This window comes from Heterodontus francisci, chromosome 28 (genome assembly GCF_036365525.1).
Source record: "Heterodontus francisci isolate sHetFra1 chromosome 28, sHetFra1.hap1, whole genome shotgun sequence".
NCBI classification, from domain to species: Eukaryota; Metazoa; Chordata; class Chondrichthyes; order Heterodontiformes; family Heterodontidae; genus Heterodontus; species Heterodontus francisci.
Genome location: NC_090398.1, coordinates 18,504,061 through 18,510,969, shown reverse-complemented (window position 1 = coordinate 18,510,969; position 6,909 = coordinate 18,504,061). Strand labels below are relative to the sequence as shown.

Genomic DNA, 6,909 nt, shown 5'->3' with positions numbered 1-6,909 from the left:
GTCTCATCGACAGGTTTGCGGCTGCCTGCAATGAATTTGGCCTAACCATCAGCCTCAAGAAAACAAACATCATGGGGCAGGACGTCAGAAATGCTCCATCCATCAATATTGGCGACAACGCTCTGGAAGTGGTTCAAGAGTTCACCTACCTAGGCTCAACTATCACCAGTAACCTGTCTCTAGATGCAGAAATCAACAAGCGCATGGGAAAGGCTTCCATTGCTATGTCCAGACTGGCCAAGAGAGTGTGGGAAAATGGCGCACTGACACGGAACACAAAAGCCCGAGTGTATCAGGCCTGTGTCCTCAGCACCTTGCTCTATGGCAGCGAGGCCTGGACAACGTATGTCAGCCAAGAGCGATGTCTCAATTCATTCCATCCTCGCTGCCTCCGGAGAATACTTGGCATCAGGTGGCAGGACCGTATCTCCAACACAGAAGTCCTCGAGGCGGCCAACATCCCCAGCTTATACACATTACTGAGTCAGCGGCGCTTGAGGTGGCTTAGCCATGTGAGCTGCATGGAAGATGGCAGGATCCCCAAAGACACATTGTACAGCGAGCTCGCCACTGGTATCAGACCCACTGGCCGTCCATGTCTCCGCTTTAAAGACGTCTGCAAATGCGACATGAAGTCCTGTGACATTGATCACAAGTTGTGGGAGTCAGTTGCCAGCGTTCGCCAGAACTGGTGGGCAGCCATAAAGGCGGGGCTAAAGTGTGGCGAGTCGAACAGACTTAGCAGTTGGCAGGGAAAAAGACAAAAGCGCAAGGGGAGAGCCAACTGTGTAACAGCCCCGACAAACAAATATTTCTGCAGCACCTGTGGAAGAGCCTGTCACTCTAGAATTGGCCTTTATAGCCACTCCAAGCGTTGCTCCACACACCACTGACCACCTCCAGGCGCTTTCTCTTGAGATAAGGAGGCCAAAGAGAGCACAACCTCTTTAATATAGGAATGTATATTTTATAATAATTAATCACTCAGGACATTCCTCGTCTCTATCTCAGCTGCTCACTGGATAAACTTGCATCAAATATTTTGACCTGTAAAGCAGGAGACTTGGTAATGTATAATATTTTCTGAGCCTTCGGGCAATGCTGTGTTTATTTTAAACAATACAGATACTGGTACAGTGTGGGACAACCTGTCTGGACACAACTCCATTGGGTTTCTGTTTAACCAGTGACCAAACAATCACTAACTTCTATGGTAACAATCTTCGGCTCACTAGCTTCGGTATGTGGCTCCAATCTTAATGTACTTTTTAAACAACCTTTCAAATCCAGTTATAGTATTTGTTGCTTATCTGCACAAGCTTAAAAAGTGAAAAACAGAAGCTAGTTTAACTGAACGTTCCGGTGGTTGGGTCGGGTGGGGTCGGGCGCAGGAAAAAATGAAAGGACTTGGGCCGGGTTGGGCTTGGGTTGGATTTCATTTGCAGACCCGAGCAGGCCTTTAACTTGGACTGGATTCTTTCATCCACCAGTCCACACAGGAATCTGTCCAGTGTATCCCATGGGCAAAGCCATTTTCTCCCCTTTTCAAATGTAACAACATTTGGGTGGGTAGGGGAGAAGGCCTGGAACTCAGCCCATCCACCAACTTCAACATTCACTCCCTCCACCACCGACGCACAGTGGCAGCAGTGTGTACCATCTACAAGATGCACTGCAGCACCTCACATTTCATTTGAGTAAATGCTTGGTTAAAGTGGTGAGTTTTAAAATCATCTTCAGCGTGGAGGGAGGGGGAGCTGCTTCGGCTTCGAGAGCAAATTCTGGAGCTTAGGGCCTAGACAGTTCAAGGCTTGGATGCCAATTTCGAGACAAAGGAAATTGGATGTGTCGAAGAGGCCAGAGTTGGAGGAACACAGAGATCTTGGAGGGTTACAGGGCTGGAGGAGGTGACAGAGATAGAGAGGGGTGAGAGCATGGAGGGAATTATACTGGAGAAATAAAAATATTAAAATCGAGGCGTTGCCAGGCTGGGACCCAATGTAGATCGGTGAGCACCGGGTGAAGGATCAACAGACAGCTGGAGTGAATACCATCCTGAACATAATAGGAGTAACCATGGCAAAATAATTTCCTCCTCATTCAACAACACCTTCATTCAATAGTTAAATGGTTAAAGTGTTGATCTTTTGAGGTGTTGATCTTTGAGGAAACATCAGACATTGACTGTTAAGTGTTGGTCCGAAAGGCCAAACATCAGGGAATTGGTGGAGCATTGAATGCAGTTTCAGACAGAAAGGGAATGATTCATTTCTATTGAATGGGCCGTGAGACAGTATTTAATAAAGAATTAAAATCAAAATACTGCGGGTGCTGGAAATCTGAAATGTTTGTGACTAACTTTGTTCACAGTTGAACGAGTTGTTAAACCGATTGGACTTGTAATTATTTAAAACAGCAGCTTCCAGTCAGAGGACAGAAGCATCAGATCCAATTACCAAATGATGATTTGCTGAAAGAAAACCAGGAACAACCTCGGGATTGGTGGCAACAGGTTTACAAGGACGGAACTGGGAGGCTGCCCGTGGAAACGGAGAATCTGTGGATCAAGGTAAGGTTAATATAGTTTCTGAGCCTGTGTTCCATTCTGTCTTTAATCTTCCTTTTGAAAGATAATTTCTCCCAGTGAGATTATGTTGTATGGGCTGCTGTGGCCATTCCTTTTCCTCATGACTATATCCAGTTGCTCAGTGTGAACTCAGACAGTTACTGAGGGTGGTCTGTTTAACAATGAGGGTCCTCGGATCAGGCCGCTGTTGTTCTGCACCCTCCTTTCATTTTGAAGAGGGATGGTGTGAGATAATCAGAGTGTTAGATCATCCTAGGTAGCTGTGACTTGGTGGGCCCTGGACTTCTCTTCCTCACTGTGGATGTTTACCACAATACATACTGCATCTTTGGGGGAAGATTTCAGTTTTGAACTTACAGGAAAGCAGGTTCCGGACCTCTGGCGGAGTCGGCCCACAGGGTTTAACGGCACCCATGTACTTCCCCCACTCAATACTGAGCAACTCAGGTAATGAAAGAGCTCTCGGGTGTTTGACTAAAACTTCAAACATCAGCTAATCAGTGTGAATTTTCATCATGTTCAAGATGCAGATGTAACAATTGGTGTTTAACCTTGTGTCTGTTTTACTGAACTTATTGAATAGGAAGTGAGAAAGAAACATTTCTAACTAGCCTTAAACATTCTTTACAGCTGAACTGGGTGAGGATTTGTCAAACCGGTTCAATTTGTTTTTATAAGAAACGGCAGCTTTTTTTCTTAAAGTTCTTCAGATACAAACCAATCTCATAGCAGAAGCGACCTTACATCAGAGGGTGAAACTCAGGGAAAAATCCTACAAACAAGGATCAACTGAAATGATCACACTCTGATTTGTACAAAGTAAACCAGGAATTGATGGTAAATGGATTTATGAAGACAGCGCAGATAATGTGAATGTAGTTTCTGAACCTGATTCTGAATCGTTCCGCATTAATTCATTCCCCTTCCCATTTAAAGCTGTCTTCTCCCAGGGACATGATGTTCCATGGGTTCCTGTGGTAAATCTATTCCCCCGTGGCTATAGCCATTCTGTGGGAAGTGTTCGCTCAGGCAGTGACCAAGGATGGTCTGTTTAACATTGGTACCCTCCCCGCCACCGCCCCCCCCCCCCCAGCTGAATCTGCTGCTGTTCTCCATCATCCCTCTCATTTTTAAAAGTGGTCTGCTGCGATTAACCATACCAACATACGAATTAGGAGCAGGAGTAGGTCACTCGGCCCCTTGAGCCTGCTCTGCCATTCAGTAAGATCATGGCTGATCTGTTTGTGTTTCGAATTCCACACTCCCATCTCACCCTGATAATCTTTGATTCCTTTGCCTAACAAGAATCTATCTACCTCCACCTGAAAAATATTCAATGACCCCGGCTCCACCAACTTCAGAAACAGAGTTCCAAAGTCGCACAACCCTCTGAAGGAAAATTTTCTCCTCATCTGTCCTAAAAGGGCGACTCCTCATTTTAAAACAGTGTCCCCTAGTTCTGGACTCAACCACAAGAGGAAACATACTTTCCACATCCACCTTGTCAAAACTGTTCAGGATCTTATATACTTCAATCAAGTTCCCCCTCACTCTTCTAAACTCCAGTGAAAATATGCCCAGTCTGTCCAACCTTTCCTCATAAGACAACCCGCTCATTCCGGGTGGCAATCCAGTAAACCACCTCTGAACTGCCTCCAACACATTTACATCCTTCCTGAAATAAGGAGACCAATACTGTACACATTATTCTAGATGTGATATCACCAATGCCCTGTATAACTGAAGCATAACCTCCCTACTTTTGTATTCAGTTCCCCTCGCAATAAACTATACCATTCTATTAGCTTTCCTAATTACGTGCTGTACCTGAATACTAAGTTTTTGTGATTCATGCACTGGAACACTTAGATCCCTCTGCATCTCAGAGCTCTGCAATCTCTCACCATTTAGACAATATGCTTCTTTTTTATTCTTCCTGCAAAACTGGACAATTTCACATTTTCCCACTTTATACTCCATTTGCCAGGTCTTTGCCCACTCACTTAGCCTATCGATATCCCTTTGTAGCCTCCTTATGGCCTCTTCACAACTTACTTTCCTCCCTATCTTTGTGTCATCAGCAAATTTAGCAACCATACCTCTGGTCCCTTCATCCAAGTAATTTATATAAATTGTAAAAAGTTGAGACCCCAGCACTGAACCCTGTGGCACACCACTAGTTACATCTTGCCAACCAGAAAATGGCCCATTTATGCCTACTCTCTGTTTCCTGTTAGCTAGCCAGTCTTCTATCCATGCCAACATGTCACCACCTGCACCATGAGCTTTTATTTTCCGCAATAACCTTTGATGTGGCACCTTATCAAATGCCTTCTGGAAATCTAAGTACAGTGCATCCACCGGTTCCCCTTTATCCACAGCACATCTTAATTTTTCAAAATCTCCAATAAGTTGGTTAAACATGATTTCCCTTTCACAAAACCTTGTTGATTCAGCCTGATTACCTTGAATTTGTCGAAGTGCCTTTAATAATAGCTTCTAACATTTTCCTGATGCCAGATGTTAAGCTAACTGGTGGGTAGTTTCCTGCTTTCTGTCTCCCTCCCTTTTTGAATAATTTTCCAGTCTAATGGAACCTTCCCCGAATCTGGGGAATTTTGGAAAATTGGAACCAATGCATCAACTATCTCACTAGCCACTTCTTTTAAGACCCTAGAATGAAGTCCATCAGGCCCGGGGACTTGTCAGCCCGCAGCCCCCACAATTTGCTCAGTACCACTTCCCTGGTGATTGCAATTTTTCTTTAATTTCCCTCCCTTCCGTTTCCTGATTTACAGCTATTTCTGGGATGTTACCTGTATCCCCTATGGTGAAGACAAATGCAATACATCTGCTTGAACTGCTTGCTGTGCCATGGTCAGTCTGCTCATCCACACTACAGCCCTCGCTCTTGTCCATACAAGCTGCAAGAACCTCAAACTTGTTGCTCAATTGCAAGGGCTGTGGCTCCTCCACTCCCACCTTCGCCACCACCTTACCAGCCTGACTCGCTGTCACACCCTCCTGTTCCTGACCAAAACCAATTACCCGATCCTAAAGGGGTGTGACTGCCTTCTGGAACAAAGTGTCCAGGTAACTTTTCCCCTCCCTGATGCATCGCAATGTCTGCAGCTTCGTCTTCAGCTCATCTACTCTGAGCCGAAGCTCCTCAAGCCACAGGCACTTACCACAGACGTGGTTGCCATGGATTGCCATGGCATCCAGAAGCTCCCACCTACTGCAGCCACGATACATCACCTATCCTGCCATCTATCTTGTGTTAATGAAATTAAATTTAATTTTCCTAATTATTTTACAGTTCCATTCCTTACCCAGCTTCCTCACTTATCAATCTCCCTTCTTCACACTGTACACTCTGTGCAGACAAGCAGTACTCAGAGACCCCTGTATTCACACTCTGAAAACAAGGAGAAGTCAGCTCTGAAACCCGTTTAAGCTAGCTACCTAATTAACTAGTTGCAGCTACTCTGAGAGCTTGTATACCCCTGTTTAAAACTGTAAGAGACTTAACTTGCCTCTAAACTGAAATAGTAATTTTAGTTCATTGCTAAATGTAAACAAAACAAAAACTGGACTTCAGAGAGATTAGCCCTTAAAATCCTGTCACTTACCAAACTCCCTTCTCCACACTCTGTACACTCCAGCAGCAGTCAGTGCAGATCATGAACACGAGTGCAGAGTTTCTGTCAATCCTTGGCAGCTCAGAATGTCAGTGGTGGGATTGTGGAAGTAGCTTCATGTAGAACAATGTGAGACAATACATTTTGGATTGAAAAGTTACAGATTAGTATACAGGGTGAGTAGGGAATTACTGGGAGATTGGCAAAGTGAGTTCGACTCTCAATACAGAAATCATTAAAGGTTACTTTCATATTCCTTCAAAAAACTCTTAAAGGCCCAGTGCAATTAAGTTAGTTGGAACTCAAGTGTTCAGTTTTGGATGTCTGTCCCAGGAAGAACATACTGGCTTTTCAGGAAGTCCCAGGTGGAATTGTTTAGGTTAATACCAGAGTTTAAGGGACTGAGCTATGAAGATATAACTGGTTAAGCTAGCCTATTGCCTGTATGAATTGGTGATCTCATTTAATATTCTTCCTTCTTGTTCTGATTTACCCCGACTGATATTTCTTTCTCAGTAATATCCCGTCAATTCCTTTCATGATGTGAAACACGGGAGGTAACGAGTATTCACTCTGTTCAGGCAAACCAGAAAAAGGGGATGGAATATTAAAATGATAAAAAACCTGGTTAAAAGCCCATGGGGAAAATGCTGCTTCAGTTATAAAGGATTGTGTGGTTCT

At 44.3% G+C, this 6,909-nt stretch overlaps 1 protein-coding gene across 5 annotated transcripts in view; it reads left to right on the top strand.

Annotated features, from left to right (window-relative positions):
- Positions 1-1,019: 1,019 nt before the first annotated feature.
- The window catches only part of LOC137345297 (NACHT, LRR and PYD domains-containing protein 3-like), a 141,711-nt gene continuing 135,821 nt past the window's right edge, over positions 1,020-6,909 (top strand). For 3 of the 5 annotated variants that reach the window (XM_068008786.1, XM_068008782.1, XM_068008787.1), the window contains exons 1-2: positions 1,020-1,066; positions 2,417-2,569. The gene's annotated coding sequence lies outside the window, so the exon portion shown is untranslated. Of the gene's footprint in view, positions 1,067-1,658; positions 1,718-2,243; positions 2,286-2,416; positions 2,570-6,909 lie in introns of those variants that run through there. The other 2 variants (XM_068008785.1, XM_068008783.1) reach the window with 2 other exon arrangements.